Source organism: Lepidochelys olivacea (genome assembly GCF_965140295.1).
Source record: "Lepidochelys olivacea isolate rLepOli2 genome assembly, chromosome: 2".
Classification (NCBI taxonomy): Eukaryota; Metazoa; Chordata; order Testudines; family Cheloniidae; genus Lepidochelys; species Lepidochelys olivacea.
This window is the reverse complement of record NC_140412.1, coordinates 136,493,350-136,514,695: the sequence shown is the minus strand read 5'-3', so window position 1 is coordinate 136,514,695 and position 21,346 is coordinate 136,493,350. Positions and strand designations below refer to the sequence as shown.

General features: G+C 41.4%; 1 protein-coding gene across 4 annotated transcripts in view; it reads left to right on the top strand.

The window, feature by feature from the left end:
• Positions 1-21,346, top strand: part of FBXL7 (F-box and leucine rich repeat protein 7) — a 337,214-nt gene that overhangs the window by 38,152 nt on the left and 277,716 nt on the right. The window lies entirely within an intron of this gene.

Below are 21,346 nucleotides of genomic sequence, written 5' to 3'. Positions count from 1 at the left end.
CAAACAAAAAACCCTCATGTGGCTTAGCTGCTATACCCCTTTTCTCTTAAATGTCGTATAATTCCAATGGAGAAGAAGACAAAGCAGCAAAAGTTCCAGTGATAGTGAACACATTTTCTACTTGATGGGAATTGGACACTGTAGTGGCAGTAATTTTTTGTCCCTAATGCAGATGGCATTTTGCAGTGCTAAATATTTTTAAAGGAATACATTTGTTATTGATAGTCAATTAACCTTTTTCTGCTTGTAACTTTATAACAGCACTTTTTCAAAACATACTTTAGAAAAATTATCAGTGAGTGGTTAGCAATGTTTGTCCTGGACTCCTAAGTCTAATTTCCCCTAAGGAAAATCTGTTGTTTTAAGAGGACATTATAAATGAACACTGGAGTAGTTCTCTTGCACCTGTGACTCTGATTCTTTTGAAAAAACGAGGAGTATTTGGTTAGTCTCTAGGGTGCCACAGTTTATTTGGGCATAAGCTTTAGTGGGCTAAAACCCACTTCATCAGATGCATGGAGTGGAAAATACAGTAGGCAGATATATATATCTTTACATATATACACACACACAGAGTTCATGAAAAGATGGGAGTTGCCTTAGCAAGTGGACGGTCAGTTCTAACGATACACGTCATTTAAAGTGGAAGTGGACTATTATCAACAGGAGGAAAACTCATTTTTGTAGTGGTAATCAGGGTGGCCTGTTTCAAACAGTTGACAAGAAGGTGTGAGTAACAGTAGAGGGAAATTAGTTTTTAGTTTTTGTAGTGACCCATCCACTCCCAGTCTTCATTCAGGCCTAATTTGATGGTGTCCAGTTTGCAAATTAATTCCAGTTCTACAGTTTCTCATAGGACTTCTGTTGTTGAAGAATTACCACTTTTTCCCACCTGGAAAATCGAGAAATAAATACTGCCTTGCCATGCAGTTGTGGTCCTTCTACTTGCAGATGAAATTGAAAGATATAGAGAAATATTGTGTTCATTTCAATGGAATACATGAGTAAAGAGAATCAAAGGTGTTAAGATGACCCTGTCACTGTACAACACTATTTTTGAAGTTTTGAGTACAGATCTTGGCCTGCTCAGTCTGATGGCAAAGACACTGGAAAAATAAGGCCAAAGTTTTTTTAATTATTATTTTATTCTGAAATTTGATTTTTTTAATGCAAAACAATAAAAATTTATTGTAGTCTCTTTTTCAGAGAAGATAAGTGTTAGTCTCTTATTTTGTCAAGTAATCCTTTGTCATGGAGAAGAAAGGGTTAATCCTGTTCCATTTTAAGTTGATCACTTTGAATGGTGGCTACTCTTCCTATTTTTAACAAAACTGACACAAACAGGGAGAAGATTGAGAGGATAGCATAAGGTAAGGGAAATGTGGCTTTTGCTCTTAGGATTCAAGGCAGCTGGTCAGTTACATATGGATGCTCTGAGCTGGCAGGTCGGCCACGACCGCTGTTGCTCCAGACCCTGGCTTGCTTTGCCAGTCTAGGATGACAACTCCTGGTCGGGTCAGGTCCCTCTCCTTCACTGGACCGTCTCAGGATAGGCAGAGCTGGGTGGGACGTCTCCTCCCATGATACTGGTGCTGTGCAGTGCAGCTGGTTTCAGGCTAGGTGAAAAGCCAACAGAGGACAGGAGGAAGATGGAAGGGAGGGAATGGAAAGGCACACACAGGGCAATGAAAGGCAAAGCAGGAGCTCATGTATCCTGTGGTCCTCACTGGTCCAGTGATTATGGTCCACTATCATCAGTGGGCTGCTCTGGATGTCTTGATTTGAGGCTTACCAATGAAGGACAAAGTGTCTGGGGCAAAGCAGGGAACTTTCTCTAGGGAATCCCTCAGAAGTCAATACCATAGGTGCCATTTTTATCCTCGGAGGTCTATCTCTCCCTTTTTAAGGACCCGAGGCGGGAGTGATGGGTGGAATAGCCCATTCACTCCTTGTTTTGCCCACCAATTAGGCCTAATTTCTGACTCACCAATTTTGGGTCCTGAATTTCTAGTTCCATTCTCATGTTTACCCTGGACCATATCAGACCTTTTTGTTTGGAGTGACCCAGCCTTTCTGTCTTTTGTGTGTTTGGTGTTTGTTTTGTGTGTGTGTGTGTGTGTGTGTGTGTTCGTTCGTAGTGACCTGTAATATTTTATGAATTTCCACCCACTTTCCAACATGGACAGATCTCAAGACTTCTCCCAGTGTTCCTATACTAGTAGGGTGACCATATTTCCCAAAGAGAAAACGAGACACCCGCAGCTGCTCACCTGAGCACCCCTGTGCGATGCTCTTGCCCATCACTGGAACCCTGTGCGTCTCCCCCCCCCCACTGGAATCCTGCCTCCCTCTCAGTTCTGCCTCCCCTGCCCATGCACGGGGGCTGGCATCTCTGCTTCCCCCCACCCCAAAAAAAACAGTATTTTTTCCTCTGTGCCGAACCCCACTTTTTTTTTTTTTTTTTTTTTACAAAAGTGGACATTTGTCCCGTTTGGTCTTGCCCAGCTGATCAAGTCAGAGGAAATGGGACAAATGCCTCCTTTTTGGAGGGGAGAGGAAGGCGGGACCGCCAGGACAGGGCTTAAAAAAGGTACTGTCCCAACCAAAGTAGGGTGTATGGTCACCCTATATATTGGTGTAGAGGAGAGTGTGGGTAGGGAAGGAGAGTTGTTAATTGCTAGTGACGATCTTTTAATATAACACATTTCTGTCAGAGTACCGAGGGAAAGTGCTTGAGGGTTTTAAAATACAAAAAACAGTTGGAAGTTTTAGGATAGATTAACGTACAAGAATGAGGAATTTTTTCACATTGAATGTTTGTGAATAGTATGGTGTTAAGAGGCATTCAGAGGCTATCTTTATTAGCATATACTTTATGGCTACTTCAGAAGTTGTGCTTGGAAACAAAGACTGAGCTTTTACATTCCACTTCTGGACGGATTCCAGCAATGCTACAAGGACAACAATATTATGTCTTGGGGGGTTAAAGCCAGCTGCCTTGGTTGCCTTGTTAGAAACTTGATTTGTGTTGTCACACACAGTGTGTAAGAATGTAGTCAGTGATGCCTATGCTGAGCTGGAAGGCTAGCTTGTACCTCAGTGATAGCCCTTCCTAGCATCTGCCATTCATACTATGTGCTCTGTGAATGCAGCTATGTGGAGGAAGGCTCAAGAGTCAAAGTAATAATGATGGCAATTGGGTAGCCTACTTATTTGGCTCAACCTGATGCAATCTAGGGGAGTGGTTAGCCACTTATACTCTATCAGGGTTGGATATGGGTGTAGGAGGGGAACAACACTTTTGAATATTTAGAGTCTTCTCTACCCCAAAATAGACTAAAGCATATTTGCATATAGCATCTCTTTCCAGAATTTTTCGAATGCTTTGAGAAATTCTGACCAGCCCTCTGTAAGGAAGAAGGATGAGAGAGACTGCGAGATGCTTTTTTTTTGTGTAAAAAGACATCCTGTGAGGCAGAGTAGGGTAGCACTGTTGGGATGTTTTTTGGAACACAAATCTGCTTTGCTAAACAGGAGCAAAGTGCACCCCAGTTAGTCCTTGTTGCTGATGTACCATATGCACTAAGTGACTCCACTTAAGCCATGATCATATTGCAAATGGAATATGACTGTTAAACTCCTAAATTAGCTCTCTGTCTTAGAATGCTGTGCGGGAGTACTGTCCTACTGGTTGGAGACAAATCTCATAGGTTCCTTAGTTCAGCATAGGGCAGGCTCTATTTTGTGTATATAGTACATATTTAATACATGAGTTGCATCACACACTGTTCTCAGCCAGCCACTGCAGCAGTGAACTGTGGCAGCTGTTTAATAGAGCGCACAGTAATACTATGTAAAAACTTAAGACAGGAAGGGAAGAATAACTCATACAATTGAAACTACAGAGGGAATTTTAGGTAGGAAGAATGTAATTACACCAATTGTAATAAACATGACCTGTATCTTAACATTAGTGCCAATGAACATAAAATATATTTGATAGAATTAGGACAGATGTTGGATACATCATGGGACAAAAATATATGCAAAGAAACAAATCAGTTTGGGAATTGTAACTACCCTTACTGTATAGCTGAGCTAACATTGCCAGAGGTTTTGTGGTGAGTGAGAAGTTACTATATTTCTTATAATATAATTTGTTCTTTCTATTTTCTCTTCAGCCAATGCTCAGGTTCAGATTTGCTTTTCAGGTCGTCTAAGACTTCTTTAATCCATTTGATACCTTTGACTGCATTGTCATTGCAGAAAGATAATAAAGGTCATATTGCTTTACAAGAGCAATTCTGTACTGTGCTCATGACCAGAAGTTCCTGCTTTGTTTCCTCACTCTGACGCCACAAATGTATGGTTCAGAACTTGGGATGGAAGTCTCAAACAACATTGAAAAGACAGTTTGAAAAATATATTTACATACAGAGATTCTTTAAATGTAGGACTTGAGCCCAAGTGTCACATCTTCAGTTATGGGAAGACTGTCTGTTCCATTTAGTCTTACAAAAATCCATGTTTTATCCCAGTTCTTGTAATCCCTGCAAGTTCCATGAGGCTTCTGTCAGCCCCCCTGTATATACATCCACAAACCAGCCTTCCACACAGAGTAAAATCCCAAGAATGATGGAGAAGAGGGAGGGGATGTTGCATGGCTGAAGAAGGGGGGGAAGTGTTAACTCTTTCCCTTCTCCCCAGCTGCCAAAACCTACTTCTCCAATCCCTGTCAAAACATCTGTATGCCTGTAACAACTGGTTCCATGTTCTCTCTTTCAAAATCTGGGTGTTTCATACTCTATTCTGCCTGTGTATTTTGATGTCAGTGGGGCTGCATTGCTCTATGAAGCACATAATTTGTCTCTTAAGGTGTAAAACACCTAAACTTTAGGCTAACTAGTTTAGGCATGATACAGACAGAAAGGGAGGATACGAACTGTAACTGCTGCTGCCTAAAGCTCTTCATTGAAGTCTAAGTCTTTAAATTGGAATATTAACTCTATTGGTTAGCTAGCAGTAGATGTTAATACGTAACCATCTGTATTTTCCTTCTTGATTGCAAAGCACCTTAGACTATGATTACTCTTAAATGCAGCAAAAGAAATACTAAAAATTGTCATCCTAAATGTATTTTTGTTGACATTAGTTTTTTGTTGCAAAGGCAAAAAGGTGCTCAGGTACTGACTAAAATGGTGAATTCTGTACAAGAACCTATAGAGAATGCTCAGCTGAGGACTTTGTAGCCCAGTAAAGTACTATCTGCTATTTGAAAGACTGAACTCACATTATGAATGGGCTATATATTTGTGATGATTCCTGTCACAGGATATTGTAGAGATTAGCAGCAATGGCAGTTAACATTAGGGTAAAAACTACAAAAGCTGCTAATAGTAATACTTCATGTCAAGTTGATCACTCGCAGGGATCAGGAAGGAATTTTCCTCATGGAATGTCATTGCACAATTGGGTGAGCGAATCAAGTTTTTCGACACTTCTGTAAAGCCACAATGTGGGCAGAGACATAATACCAGACATGGACCCTTTTGTTCTGAGAAACCAATTACTTTTTAAAAAGAAGTCAAAGATCAACCCCTCAGCCTCTGTGTAATTGAACACCCCTATATCTTGCATGCAGTTACCATAAAAGGGTCCATGTTTAAATATCTGACTATTGCCTGACTTAAATGCACAAATAAGTTCAGTTACATGAACATGTGTCTATGTGGACAGGCTTTTTTCCCCAGACTTGAACATAAGTCTCATCTAAATATCAAGGAGGTCTGGCTTGCCCAGCATCTCATTGATATGATCAATTTTCTGTTCTTTGCTATTACAGCTATAGCAAATGCTTTAAGTAGGTAGGGGTAGAGAAGAATTTTTTTGTTCTCTCATAATTCATTTCTCCTACTGAGTGTCATTTGGGTAGTGCCACTGCAGCCTGCAATTATGCTGGACAATGCTAAGATCCTTCAGATGTTCCAGAACTCAGATTTCACGCTCTTTCACGTATTCAGGTATATAGTAGGCTTCCTTTCCAAACTGACGATAAGAAAAAAAAATACTTGCCAACTGCTTAGTGCTGTAGCAAAGGTATGCAAGCCATAAAGCTGAAATTAAAAAACCTCAAAATAGCACTCTTCCTATTGAGTTTTAATGATCTAATTAAACTTTTCATGAATGAGCAATTAATATTTAAAGTTCTAAGCACTTGAGTCCATTTTGGAACAGTTAGGAATTGGGGCAGCAGAGCTAGGTTGGTCATGGGAGCACTGGCCTGAATCCACAAAAGGACATAGGCACCTAAATGGCAGTCACCTGACATGTGAAGGACCCCTGTGTAATCCAGGAACCTTTTGGTGGCAATTGGCAGAGGGCACAGGGGGTACATAAGGTTTTAAAGAGAGACCCTGGCTCAGAGATATGCATAATAGTTCACCAAAGAGTAGTGTGTGAAATCTCTGACAGTCAGTAGCCTGCTGGATGTCATAATCATTAAGAAATATAGGTATGGGTAATATTTAAGGAGTTCTGTATCCATACTAAAAATTATGTTCTTAAATACTGGTAATTAAGGCAGGTAACCAGGAGGTGACATACCTCAAGCCTTTCAGGCAAGATGCAAGACAGCTATCTCCCTGTCTGGCCATGTGTATATTGTGTATTCTCTGCCTCTTTGCATACTGAGCCAGAGGCAAGATAAGAGATTCCACAATCTAGAAAAGGAAATCTACAAGATGAAACAAACAGTGGAGGGGTGGGCCTTCTTCCTAAATAAAGGCAAAGGATGGGACTGGTATATTTTTCCAGGGGAGGTGGGGTAAGAAACACTGAATCCTTTTATGTGCAGGGCAAGCTGACCGCATACTTTTTTTGTCTGTAAAACCGTGCAAGGGTTTTGGGTGAGCAATATTCTACATTATACTAGTATCTCATTAAATCCATGCTTTAGAATGCGTGTAATAATTTGGTTTTATATGCAACTATTTATTTGTTTCCAATATTTCTACTTGCTACTATTTAAATCTCTATAGTTTGTTGTACTTGATTTCACTATAAACATATCTAAGTGCTGTGTGTTAAGTCGCGAGGTGACCTGAGGTGGAACTGGTAAATGGGGGTGTACTGTTTCTTTGGAAGCAGCGAATCAGTGATTAGTGAGTCTCCAGTGGATTGGGGTGGACACTACAGGAGCCCAATGCTTGCACCCTCTGAGCATTCTGTGTTCCTATGATTAACCTGTAAAGTGACAATGGGGCCTGGGAGATCTAGAAGGGAGTGCTTATTTGTTGCCAGTGGCTGGTGGGGTTGACGGACCCACAGCAGGCACAATCAAGGCTGGTGGTAGGAAGGTGCCTTACAATCCTGGGTATCAAAACACCTGATCAAATCCTTTTTGTCAAGCAGAAGGGGGAATTGAACCAGAGCCTCCCACATCCCTCAGGTGAATACCATAACCACTAAGCTAAAGGTTATGAGGGAATCCTTCTCCGAAGTTCCCTTGCAGATCTGGGCTACTATACAAAGAGTTATCTGTAGCGGCCAAGAAGAGCTGAATCAGCTATGGAATGGGGTAGTCAAGTTCTGGTATGCAAGCTTGTTTGGCACTTGGTAGAAGTACTAGGATGCAACGGAACAGGGCTCACCTGCTGGGGACTTTAGCTGAGAGCCATGGGAAAAGTGGTTTGGGAGCTAGAGCTGGGAGCTAGGGCTGTTTGTGAGCCAAGGAGTAAACTGTGCAGTCAGACTAGCTGAGTAGTCAGAGTTGCAGACTCTCCAATTGGGAGAGAGCTGGACTGATTGTTTTGCTGGATCTGGTCCCCAGTTTGCTCAGGGGAAAAATCTTTGCATGCCCTGGCCTGCAGGTAAAACTTTTAAGTGGCGCCAACCTTTAGCCGCTAGTGCAGAGAACAGTTTGCATAAAGCTGTGGGTGGAAGCCTAATCTCCTTGTAAATCAGATTTACCAGAAAAAACAATGGAAACTCCAAAAGAAAAAGGGAAGTTTGCTAAACTTTAGTCAAACAAAAGACAACTGTTAAACAGCAACACTCTCAGTAACTGTCATCCAAACAATTCCTATCTAAATGCTCACAATAATTGCAAACTGTGAATGAATCTTATACACTCATTACATAGCTTTCTGTCAGAATCATGCATAAACACTTATTCATACAGGCTTTATAAAGTTTAGCCTTCCACACGCTATCTGCAAAATCATATTCCCTAATAGTTTTTAAACTATCTAATCGCTTAGGAGTCATAACTGTAGAAACTAAGAAAATGCAAATTACAATTTTCTACTAAGTAAAGTAAGTCATGAACTCCTAATTAGACACTTCATTGGAGATAATATTATATGATCTGTAGGAGTAAGTTGTATTGTTTATGATCATTACAAATTGTCCTTTGCATTATAAGAGGACCTATTCATGATATGAACCATCAAACACTATGCTGCATGCATATTCAAAACTATATTCAATGTGCAGATTTATAATGTTAAACTTACAACGGCTTTTCCCCACCCAGCCCCCATTGAAATCAAAGGGATGACTACCTTTGGTGAAAATGGGCATTTTGTATTCAACTCTAAAATGCAAAACTGGGATAGTCTGGGCAGAATTCAGATAAACTAGGTAGAGATCATTGAGAATACTGCAGTTTTAGTGATTTTTTTTTTTGAAGTGGGTGATCCGGTTGATGAGAAAACAGTGTACATAACCTTACCTTGTGGTTTCCCTTGTTTGCAATTTTTTTTGATAGATGTATGTATTTAATGGTATAGCAACCAGGGCGCTGACCCTGTCAATGGGACTACTAACATGTAAAATGAAGCTCATACATGCATCTTTAAAGGATTGGGGCCCATAACTGTAACCAACAAAAATTTTTGTTGTGGAAAGTATATTTGTACCTAGTCTGTTAACTGTTGATCTAAGCTATATTTTTCATTATATTAATGGGAGTTCAACACAGTAATGAATGCCTCTTACATTTCAGTGTAATAAATTCTTATGCAGTAGCAGAGTCTACACTGGCACATGTCCTCACAATCTTCTTCCACCCACTGCAGTCTTCCTTATGGAACTGGGCAAGTGTAGTCTGTTCTAATTTCAGTGTTTGGCACTGTGACCTGAATAACTGATGTCCTTTCTTTTTATATAAAAGGACAAGAATCTGAAATTGCAGAAGAGATGTGGAAAAGTAGATTTGAAACTGTCATTAGTGGAAATTTTCAGCGGTGAAGTAACATCCTCAGCTATGGGTATAAAGCCAGAAAGTGTCTCAGTTCTGTTCTGCCTCAGGCATTTATACTAATTCAGCATGTTGGTTTTTACAGAAGTTAACTGGTTTCATGGGGTGGATTAGAAAACAGATATAAAATTAGGACAGTAACATTTGTTTACATTGTCTGTTATGAATATTTTGCTTCCACTAAATCTCTCAAACAGTAAAGCCTGTAGTACGTGAGCACATCCATGCATTAGTGAAGTAGAATATTCCAGTGGCCAGATTTTTTTTTTTAAATGAAAGCAGAGATTCTTATGCAATCTCTCTATTCCAGCAGCTTCCATTTTAAGGAGGCTGCATGGTTGCAGAGAGAAGTCTGAAAACATGAGGCAAATGCGCCTGAAATATTCAAACCAGAGGGCAAACAAAACAATGCAAAAGTATTAAAACCTCACAGCTTTTAAGCAAATCTCATGACTCTTGGGTGTCCCTAATTCGTGATTTTTCATGTTGTATCCAATATTGCTGCTGTAGCTTAAAAGGAGATGGATCACCACTGAAATCAGACAGTGGGACTGTCATTGGGATTTTGGGACCTATCAGCCAATACTTAATTTATGCATTTCAGAGGAAGATGGACTAAAAGAGGTACTCGGGGGAACTAGGCATGAGGAACACACAAACAGTCCAGGCGCATTCATTAAATTCCTCCATGGGGGCTGAGTTTGATCTTATATGGTAGCTTTTCAAGTCACTGTGGCTAGTATATCTGCGGCCTTTCCTATTCTGCTAGCACTATTTCTAAAATACACTCAAATTCCTAGGAATTCATGCTCTAGGTAATTGTAGAGCCTAATGCTTGGAGAGTCCTATGGTGTTCATCTCCAAGCTCATGGTCCACAGAGAATACAACTTAATTGTTCTAGAAGGGTGTGATAAACTGTGCCTTGCTGCCCTTCACTGCAGATCCTGCAACTGGTACACATTTGATACTTCCTCACTGTCTGTTGGGAAACAATGTAATTGACTTTACAAGTTATTCTCTGATAGATGATAGCCTATGTGATAACAAATGGAGCGTTGAATTGTAATATGATGTTTGGTGGGGGAGAAATGCAATTGAATATTAAGAGGATAGTTACTAAGGTCTAGCAATTACGTTGTAGATGCATATTTGTGGGAACATAAAATGGATTCATGTTTAGGGGGTGTGTGAAATATATAATTTTTTTTCCAGCTAAACTGGCATGCATGCTAACTAATACACAGATATCTATCTCAGTACTGGAAGCATCAGCAAAACCTATATTAAGGTTGCATAGTGGTTCTCAACTGTGGTCCACCACTTGTTCAGAGAGAGCCCCTGGCGCGCTGGGCCGGTTTGTTTACCGACTGGCCGAACCTGCGGACGCAATCACGGCTCCCACTGGCCGCGGTCTGTGACCCCAGGCCAATGGGTCTGCGGGAAGGGTGGCCAGCACGTCCCTCGGCCCGCGCCACTTTCCACAACCTCCATTGACCCGGAGCAGCCACTGCTTTCCTCTCATCCACAGAGCCAGTTATCTCTTCATAGAAGGCAATTAGATTAGTCAGGCATGACTTGCCCTTGGTGAATCCATGCTGACTGTTCCTGATCACTTTCCTCTCCTTTAAGTGCTTCAGAACTGATTCCTTGAGGACCTGCTCCATGATTTTTCCAGGGACTGAGGTGAGGCTGACTGGCCTGTAGTACCCCGGATCCTCCACCTTCCCTTTTTTAAAGATGGGTACTACATTAGCCTTTTTCCAGTCATCTGGGACCTCCCCCGATCACCATGAGTTTTCAAAGATAATGGCCAATGGCTCTGCAATCACATCCGCCAGCTCCTTTAGCACTCTCGGATGCAGCGCATCTGGCCCCATGGACTTGGGCTCGTCCAGCTTTTCTAAATAGTCCCAAACCACTTCTTTCTCCACAGGGGGCTGGTCACCTCCTCCCCATGCTGTGCTGTCCAGTGCAGTAGACTGGGAGCTGACCTTGTTTGTGAAGACCGAGGCAAAAAAAGCATTGAATATGTGAGCTTTTTCTACATCCTCTGTCACTAGGTTGCCTCCCTCATTCAGTAACGGGCCCACACTTTCCTTGACTTTCTTCTTGTTGCTAACATATCTGAGGAAACCCTTCTTGTTATTCTTAACATCTCTTGATAGCTGCAACTCCAGGTGTGATTTGGCCTTCCTGATTTCACTCCTGCATGCCTGACCAATATTTTTATACTCCTCCCTGGTTATTTGTCTAATCTTCTACTTCTTGTAAGCTTCTTTTTTGTGTTTAAGTTCAGCAAGGATTTCACTGTTAGGCCAAGCTGGTCGCCTGCCATATTTACTATTCTTTCTACACATCGGGATGGTTTGTTCCTGTAACCTCAATAAGGATTCTTTAAAATACAGCCAGCTGTCCTGGACTCCTTTCCCCCTCATGTTGTTCTCCCAGGGGATCCTGCCCACCAGTTTACTGAGGGAGTCAGTCTGTTTTTTCTGAAGTTCAGGGTCCATATTCTGCTGTGTGCCCTTCTTCCCACCCCCTTCCATCCCTTGTGCACACATGGAGCACCTCTAGTTAGGACACAGGTAAAACAGTGCCAGCAGCAGTTGCTGCTTTCCCTGTCAAAATACCCATTGGGTTAGGGGAAGAGGTACTGGGTTGCGACCCAGGAGATGAAATTCAGGTTTTTCTTCTATGGACCAGTGTTAATAATTTTGTGACCCCCACAAGCCTTACTGAGCAAGGGGTCTCCTGCCCTACTGAGGTTACACAAGCTGAGAATAGAACCAAGATGTCTAATATGGTAGACCCAACTCTTAGCCCCACTGCCTCCTTGAAGAATTTGCCAAACAGTCCCCCCCTTGTACTTGTGCATTATAATAGTATATGAACACGTGTGGAAAAACAGTACTATTGCAGAATCCTTGCCTCACCATGCACAGGACGGAGTGTATGTAATATCTTAGCTGCAACAATTGTTTAATGTTAGATACCCTAGATATATTAAATGAGAATTGCTCATTCAGAACCCAGTTCAGGAAGATACTTTTTTTAACCACATGAGTAATCCCATTGACTTCACTGGAACTACTCACATGCTCAAAAGTTAAGCATATGCTTAACACTCTCCTGAGTTGGAGGTTGTTCCTGAAATGTGCGAAGAGCCCTGAACACTAGTTGTGATTCAGCATTGAGCATACCCAGTACCTTGCAGGTTTGAGCCCTACTGCAGTAGTATCTTCCATCAAATATTTCCTCAAATGTCAATTCATTTAACATGACTGTCACACTAAATTTAAATTAAATCCTCATGAAGCTTTTAACAGAGTAGAAAAAGTGATTTTTTTTTTAAATGCAACTTTTTTCACCATGGATGTAGTTTTGTTTTACATTGGGCACCGACATCAGACTGATAAGTTTCACATGTTGGTTTTCATCCGCTAACAGTTTGGTTACTCTTTCAAGCAATGTGTGGTATGTTTTTTTAATTAAACTTTCAACGTCCATTAATCTTTCTGTTGATACTAGAATTAATGAAACCCATAAAAAAACACATTTTGTAAACTACTCAGTAGTGCAAAGTTGTAGAATTTTTCAGATTTGGAAGGTTTTGTTACATATCCTATGGATATTCAGTCATATCAGCTTTAATAGGAGCATATCAAATTCAGAAGCTCTTTGCTTTTAGAGTAATCCAGTGTTTGTACTTCAACAGCCACATACATCCCTCGATCTGTAACAATGGACTGAGGTTACTGAAAAAAGAAAAGGAGTACTTGTGGCACCTTAGAGACTAACCAATTTATTAGAGCATAAGCTTTCGTGAGCTATAGCTCACTTCATCAGATGCATATCGTGGAAACTGCAGCAGACTTTATATATACACAGAGAATATGAACCAATACCTCCTCCCACCCCACTGTCCTGCTGGTAATAGCTTATCTAAAGTGATCATCAGGTGGGCCATTTCCAGCACAAATCCAGGTTTTCTCACCCTCCACCCCCCCCCCCCCCACAAATTCACTCTCCTGCTGGTAATAGCCCATCCAAAGTGACAACTCTTTCCACAATGTGCATGACAATCAAGTTGGGCTATTTCCTGCACAAATCCAGGTTTTCTCACATCCCCCCCCACCCCCATACACACAAACTCACTCTCCTGCTGGTAATAGCTCATCCAAACTGACCACTCTTCAAGTTTAAATCCAAGTTAAACCAGAACATCTGGGGGGGGCTAGGGGGTAGGGGGGGGTTGGTTCATATTCTCTGTGTATATATAAAGCCTGCTGCAGTTTCCACGATATGCATCTGATGAAGTGAGCTATAGCTCACGAAAGCTTATGCTCTAATAAATTGGTTAGTCGCTAAGGTGCCACAAGTACTCCTTTTCTTTTTGCGAATACAGACTAACACGGCTGTTACTCTGAAACCTGAGGTTACTGAGAGTTCCATGCCTGGGTCAAGGACCGTATTTGGCTCTTAGACTACAGCTGGGTCTTGGACATCATTTCTTTGTGCTAACATACTCAAACGTGACAAGGGCAGAGAGATTACATCAGGCCTTCTCCCTGTGACATAATTGCTAGTAATGCAACAAAGAACAAAAGTGAAATGTAGCAGGAAAACTAATGTGACTAAAAGGTGCCACTCCATTGAAACAAAATGCTGCTTTGGTACAAGAGAAATCAACTCTCACAGCTGTTTAGCATGTGTTGTTTCTTCTAAGATTATTTAGCCTTCAAGCTCTTATAGTTTTGGGCTTTTTGACAGACTGACTGTTATGCCAGGTTCAACCTAAGCCACCCATGTTTTATAGTTTTGCACTTAAATTTACTGTCCAGAAGGGGCAAAGCTGAGGTCAGTACACTGAAACAATATTTGAACGTTGCTCAGTTACTCTGTGTTTATCTTACGTGCAATCCAGTCTATGGAATTCAAAGACTATCCTAATGATACGGTATCTTGTTTTTTAGTGTTGGAACTTGCTTTATCTTCCATGTGACTTATTTCCTCTTAGAACAAGCAACTGTATCTTTGGAATACTTAATACTGAGTAAAAGAAAACTTAATAAAATTTTCAAAAGGTACTAAATCCCTTTTTTCTTAAGTGACTCAGGCACTTTGAGCTAAAGTCTGACTGTCAATGAAACTTAGGCTTCTGTCACCTAAGAAAATGGGATTTATGTGACTACTGAGTAAAATTTTTGAAAGCTCTTGTCTTTTAGGGTTGTATAGTACTATCCATCACAATAATATCTGAATGCCTTCCTTATAAAGTCAATAGCATTAGTAAAGTCCCTAGTAGATTTCATGGAGTCTCTGGATGTTTTCCCTTATTGGGGTAAAAACTCTGATTTGGGGTATGGATTTATTTTTTGCTGGGAGATGTGAACGTAAGAATGAAATATAAACATCTGTAAAAACTACTACAAAGTAGGTATCTTTCATGAGTTTATTAGTTTTTTTTATTGGCATTTCAGAATTTAACAGTCTTATATTTAACAGAAACATTTTATGGTCTTATAAAGTTAGTGGTGAATCACATTGGGCCATTGTTATTTTAATTGGAACAGAAACCCGGGATTTGTGCTTCAAAATTGATGCTATGATATTGGCATGTACAAGGGTTCTAACTTAATTTAGAGTATGTACCTCTGACTACATCATGTGGTCCTTTGGTAATAGAAAAGCCATTAGAATTTGTAAGTAACTACTGAACTCTTCTGTTTCCTTGAAAATAAAACAAAACTCGAAGAACTTTCAATTTATAAAACTTTTGTAGTAATTTTTCTTCATGTCCTCTAAAGCTGGATAGCTAATGATAAAGTTTGGTAAGGTTTTAAGTTTTACTTTCCTTAATCTGAGAGCAGTATATTGTAAAACAAGCATTAGGTAAGTATAGAGATTTGCTATTCTGTTCCCACTTAGCTGAATATTGGTGAACTGTTTGTTTAATCTGTAAAATCTTAATTGGAAATATTAAATTAGGGTCACTGTTGAGAGGATTTTCCAGTGCAGATTTAAGAATAGAAATAAGTGATTACAGATGAGGATTAATTTGTTTCTGAAACAACCAAATAGCAGTGAGCTCAAAAGCTTATTCTGGAATAGGTACGTGGAAGAGGAACTCGTAGTCAGCCTGGCCATCAAACTGGTCTCTGAATAAAGATACATTGTATATCATTTGTTGTTGTCACCCATTTGGTTTTGGAGTTTAATATATTTATTTGATGGGTTCGCTGAGAATGGAGCCTTGTATTTAGGAGATGTATCAACTAGTGCTTCTTGCTATCGCATCCTAGCATCAGCCAACTCTAACTTACTGCTGACATTTTACTCAAAGACTAGTGTTAGTAATGCCAGCAACAATTTGATGGCCTTCCTCGTTGGATATACATGTTCACTAAATTCTAAAGTTCCCTAAAGCCAAATGTCACGTAACATCAAGTGTGTATTAAAACTGTAGGTCCAGTCATGTAACCATCATCCTAGTATAACTTTGTTATTCAGATATCTTTCACAAATACTTATCAGTTGCTATTGCTAAATTCCTATTTAGGCTTCAGAGTAGCAGCCGTGTTAGTCTGTATCCGCAAAAAGAACAGGAGTACTTGTGGCACCTTAGAGACTAACAAATTTATTTGAGCATAAGCTTTTGTGGGCTACAGCCCACTTCATCAGATGCATGCAGTGGAAAATATAGTAGGAAGATTTTATATACACAGACAACATGAAACAGTGGTCGACAGCATACACACTATAACGAAAGTGATCAGTTAAGGTGAGCTATTACCAGCAGGAGAGAAAAAAGCCTTTTGTAGTGATGATCAAGATGGGCCATTTCCCGCAGTTGACAAGAATGTGTGAGGAACAGTGGAGGGGGCGGGGGGGGGGGAAATAAACATGGGGAAATAGTTTTACTTTGTGTAATGACACATCCGCTCCCTGTCTTTATTCAAGCCTAATTTAATGGTGTCCAGTTTGCAAATGAATTCCAGTTCAGCAGTCTCTCGTTGGAGTCTGTTTTTGAAGTTTTTTTGTTGTAATATTGTGACTTCTAGTTCTGCAAATGAGTGACCAGAGAGATTGAAGTGTTCTCTGACTGGTTTTTGAATGTTATAATTCTTGACTTGTGATTTGTCCATTTATTCAATAGCAACACTGTCCGGTTTGGCCAATGTACGTGGCAGAGGGGCATTGCTGGCACATGATGGCATATGTCACCATTGGTAGATGTGCAGGTGAACGAGCCTCTGACAGTGAGGCTGATGTGATTAGGCCCTATGATGGTGTCCCCTGAATAGATATGTGGACACAGTTGGCAACAGGCTTTGTTGCAAGGATAGGTTCCTGGGTTCATGTTTTTGTTGTGTGGTTGCTGGTGAGTATTTGCTTCAGGTTGGGGGGCTGTCTGTAAGCAGGGACTGGCCTGTCTCCCAAGATCTGTGAGAGTGATGAGTCGTCCTTCAGGATAGGTTGTAGATCCTTGATGTGCTGGAGAGGTTTTTGTTGGGGGCTGACGGTGACAGCTAGTGGCGTTCTGTTACATTTTGTTGGGCCTGTCCTGTAGTAAGTGACTTCTGGTTACTCTTCTGGCTCTGTCAGTCTGTTTCTTCACTTCAGCAGGTGGGTATTGTAGTTGTAAGAACACTTTGTAGAGATCTTGTAGGAGTTTGTCCGAGGGGTTGGAGCAAATGCGGTTGTATCTTAGAGTTTGGCTGTAGACAATGGATCGTGTGGTGTGGTCTGGATGAAAGTTGGAGGCAAGTAGGTAAGTATAGCCGTCATTAGGTTTCTGGTATAGGATGGTGGTTATGTGACCATCGCTTATTAGCACTGTAGTGTCCAGGAAGTGGATGTCTTATGTGGACTGGTTGATGGGATGGAAATTGTTGAAATCATGGTGGAATTACTGAAGGGCTTCTTTTCCATGGGTCCAGATGATGAAGATGTCATCAATGTAGCACAAGTAGAGTAGGGGCATTAGGGGACGAGAACTGAGGAAACGTTGTTCTAAGTCAGCCATAAAAATGTTGGCATACTGTGGGGCCTTCCAGGTACCCAAAGCAGTGCTGCTGATTTGAAGGTATACATTGTCCCCAAATGTGAAATAGTTATGGGTGAGGACAAAGTCACAAAGTTCAGCCAACAGGTTTGCCATGACATTATCAGGGATACTGTTCCTGACGGCTTGTAGTCCATCTTTGTGTGGAATGTTGGTGTAGAGGGCTTCTACATCCATAGTGGCTAGGATGGTGTTTTCAGGAAGATCACGATGGATTGTAGTTTCCTCAGGAAGTCAGTGGTGTATCAAAGATAGCTAGGAGTGCTGGTAGCATAGGGCCTGAGAGTCTACGTAACCAGACAATCCTGCTGTCAAGATGCCAATGCCTGAGATGATGGAGCATCCAGGATTTCCAGGTTTATGGATCTTGGGTAGCAGATAGAATACCCCTGCTCGGGGTTCTAGGGGTGTGTCTGTGCAGATTTGTTCTTGTGCTTTTTCAGGGAGTTTCTTGAGCGGATGGTGTAGTTTCTTTTGGTAACTCTCAGTGGGATCAGAGGGTAATGGCTTGTAGAAAGTGTTGTTGGAGAGCTGCCGAGCAGCTTCTTGTTCATATTCTGACCTATTCATGATGACGACGGCACCTCCTTTGTCAGCCTTTTTGATTATGATGTTAGAGTTGTTTCTTGTGGCACCTTAGAGACTAACCAATTTATTTGAGCATGAGCTTTCGTGAGCTACAGCTGTAAGCTCATGCTCAAATAAATTGGTTAATCTCTAAGGTGCCACAAGAAACTTTTCTTTTTGCGAATACAGACTAACACGGCTGTTACTCTGAGAGTTGTTTCTGAGGTTGTGGATGGCATTGTGTTCTGCACAGCTGAGGTTATGGGGCAAGTGATGCTGCTTTTCCACAATTTCAGCCCGTGCACGTCGGCGGAAGCACTCTATGTAGAAGTCCGGTCTGCTGTCTCAACCTTCAGGAGGAGTTCACCCAGAATCCTTCTTTTTGTAGTGTTGGTAGGAAGGTCTCTGTAGGTTAGTATGCTGTTCAGAGGTGTGTTGGAAATATTCCTTGAGTTGGAGACGTTGAAAATAGGATTCTAGGTCACCACAGAACTGTATCATGTTTGTGGAGGTGAAGGGGCAGAAGGAGAGGCCCCAAGGTAGGACAGATTCTTCTGCTGGGCTAAGAGTATAGCTGGATAGATTAACAGTATTGCTGGGTGGCCCCTTGTGGCATGTAGTAGTTTAGAAATTTTAGTGTCCTTTTTGTTTTGTAGAGAAGCAAAGTGTGTGTTGTAAATGACAAATGTTTTTTTCCCCCTCTCCTGCTGGTAATAGCTCTACTTAAGTGATCACTCTCATTATAGTGTGTATGGTAACACTCATTGTTTCATGTTCTCTGTGTATATAAAATCTTCCTACTGTATTTTCCACTGCATGCATCTGATGAAATAGGCTGTAGCCGACGAAAGCTTACGCTCAAATAAATTTGTTAGTCTCTAAGGTGCCACAAGTACTCCTGTTCTTTTTGCCTAATTAGGCTGTTGTTCGAGAATAACAATCCATTGAGAGAAACTTAACAGCCCTGGAAAAAATTGCTGGGGCCATTTGGGAATATGAATCTATGTTAAGTCTCTCAGTACACTAATGAGCTGTTGCTTTATATTGTGTCTTTGTATGGTGGTTTTTAACATCTGTTTTACACACAAATGGACAGTGAAAGACTTACTACTTGTAGTATCAAGTAAAATTAATTCTATATTGATACATATAAGCAGTTTTACATGAATATCCATGGATCTTTTAAGAAAGGTGTAAAGCAGGGGTCTCAAACTCCCGGCCCGCAGGCCATCTGTGGCCCGAGAACCTCCCCAATGTGGCCCACAAGGCTCCCTGAATTTTGGGGCCGGGTCTCTCCCTTATCCCCACCAGCCACCCCTGGATACTCCCCCTACCCTGGTGTGTCCCCCAGGCGATTTACAATGGCCCAGGTCCTGCCCACCAGCAGCAGCACAGCGGAGCTGAGTGGCTTCTGCCTGCTCGCTCCATGGGTCTGCCGGCCACTCCCTGCGGTTGCGGGGTGGGTCAGGGCTGTGCCTCCGCGTGCTGCCCCCACCACGAGTGCCCCTGCGGCCAATGGGAAGATCTGGGGATGGTGCCTGGGGGAAGCAGTGCACAGAGGCCCCCCGCCCCGCCTTGGAGCCCCAGGTAAGTGCCGCACCCCCGACTCCCTCCCAGAGGCTGCACCCCCGACCCCTTCCTGCCCCCAGTCTCCCTCCCAGAGCTTGCAACCCCATCTCCTCCTTCTGCACCACCACCATCTGCCCCAGCCCAGAGCCTGCACCCAGCACCCCAACTCCCTTTCAGAGCCTTAGGCAGGTGTGGGGCAGGTTCTGGGCAGCATGAGTGACATTATTGGCCCACTGGGAAGATTTGAGGACTGGCACTGGCCCTAAGGTAAACTGAGTTTGAGACCCCTGGTATAAAGCAAACCTGTTTAACTGATTACCCTTTTCTCTAGCTAGGCAATGAAAACCCTTTTTCTTAAGGTTTTTTTGGATTTTCATTGCCTAGCTAGAGAAAAGAACTGCAGCTGAATTTAATTTAATAGATTTATTAACTATCCTTAATAGCAACTAAAAGTATAGGTTTCAGAGTAGCAGCCGTGTTAGTCTGTATTCGCAAAAAGAAAAGGAGTACTTGTGGCACCTTAGAGACTAACCAATTTATTTGAGCAGAAGCTTTCGTGAGCTACAGCATCCGATGAAGTGAGCTGTAGCTCATGAAAGCTTCTGCTCAAATAAATTGGTTAGTCTCTAAGGTGCCACAAGTACTCCTTTTCTTCCTAAGAGTATAGGATATAATAAGGCAAAAGTATTAGACTATGATTTTGCTAAGAAACTAGAAAATTGTTCAGTCCATCCAGGTCTTAAGAATCAAATAACACAGCCACAATAGAAAATGACACTGATATTTAGCCACCGTTATTCTGGGAAGATGACTTTGTTTAGATATTTTTAAGTCCCTCATAATAGGGCCTTGTTTGTGCCAGTTGGTTATCAATTCTGGCGATGTACTAACACCACAGCAAAAACAATCCAAAGCTAGAGTGCCAGACAACTCAGTCTATTACTTACACACCAATTCACCAAGGTCGTCTTGCTAATGAATCTATCTATAGTAGTTAACGATTTAACTTACTTTCTTATGAATTATATTAGCCCTAGGATCTGATTAACGTTCCTAAATCTCTCTAAAACATTAACTCCTGTATTTATGATAAACTGTATAGACTGAGTGCAATTCAAGAGGCTTGTCCACTTGGTCTCACTTTTTATCTGTACATAGCTAGAACTTGGAAGGCAGTATGAAACCATTAACTATGGTAGACCCATGTACAGTGCTTCAGTCTACAACAGTAACTTTGTTCAGTTTCAAAGCTACTTCATGACAATCTGCATTGGAATTTATTACGTGACAAGGAGACACCTACTCTGACTATCTTTAAAGCACATACACAAGCATGTACACTTTTTCAGAGCGTACCAGGTTCCAGGAAGAAATCAACTGATTGATTTGGGTCATTACCCAAGAGCATGTCTCTCTGTGTAATCACCAGATCTTTGCTCAGCTGTCAGCTTTCAGCTCAGTTACTGTTCCCAGTAGGAGTTGATACTGCAAACATAGGAGGAGTGAAGGACGGACATGACTATAGTCATGGGTGTGCTGGTGGACAACCCAAATGGCTGGAAAATAGGAGACCATTAAATGTGTCTGTCTGAGATAGGCTCTGCCACATGAGCTCAGTTATGAACTGTCAAAGTTGATGTTGACTATGATTGTGTAAGCGACTGGGCTTTTTGAAAATTACTGAATTGAGGCAGAAAGTGCCAAAACACGATCAGTGAAAAGGGAAAATGAGCACCAATCCACCATCTCTTGACTTCCACAATCTCATGTATAAATTTAACTGGCTGCAAGTATAGTGCCACAATGTTGTATAATACTTATAGTTTAATAAGGTTTAAGTAGGAGAACACAAATAATTGGGATTTCTGGCTTTGCTTTAATAAGA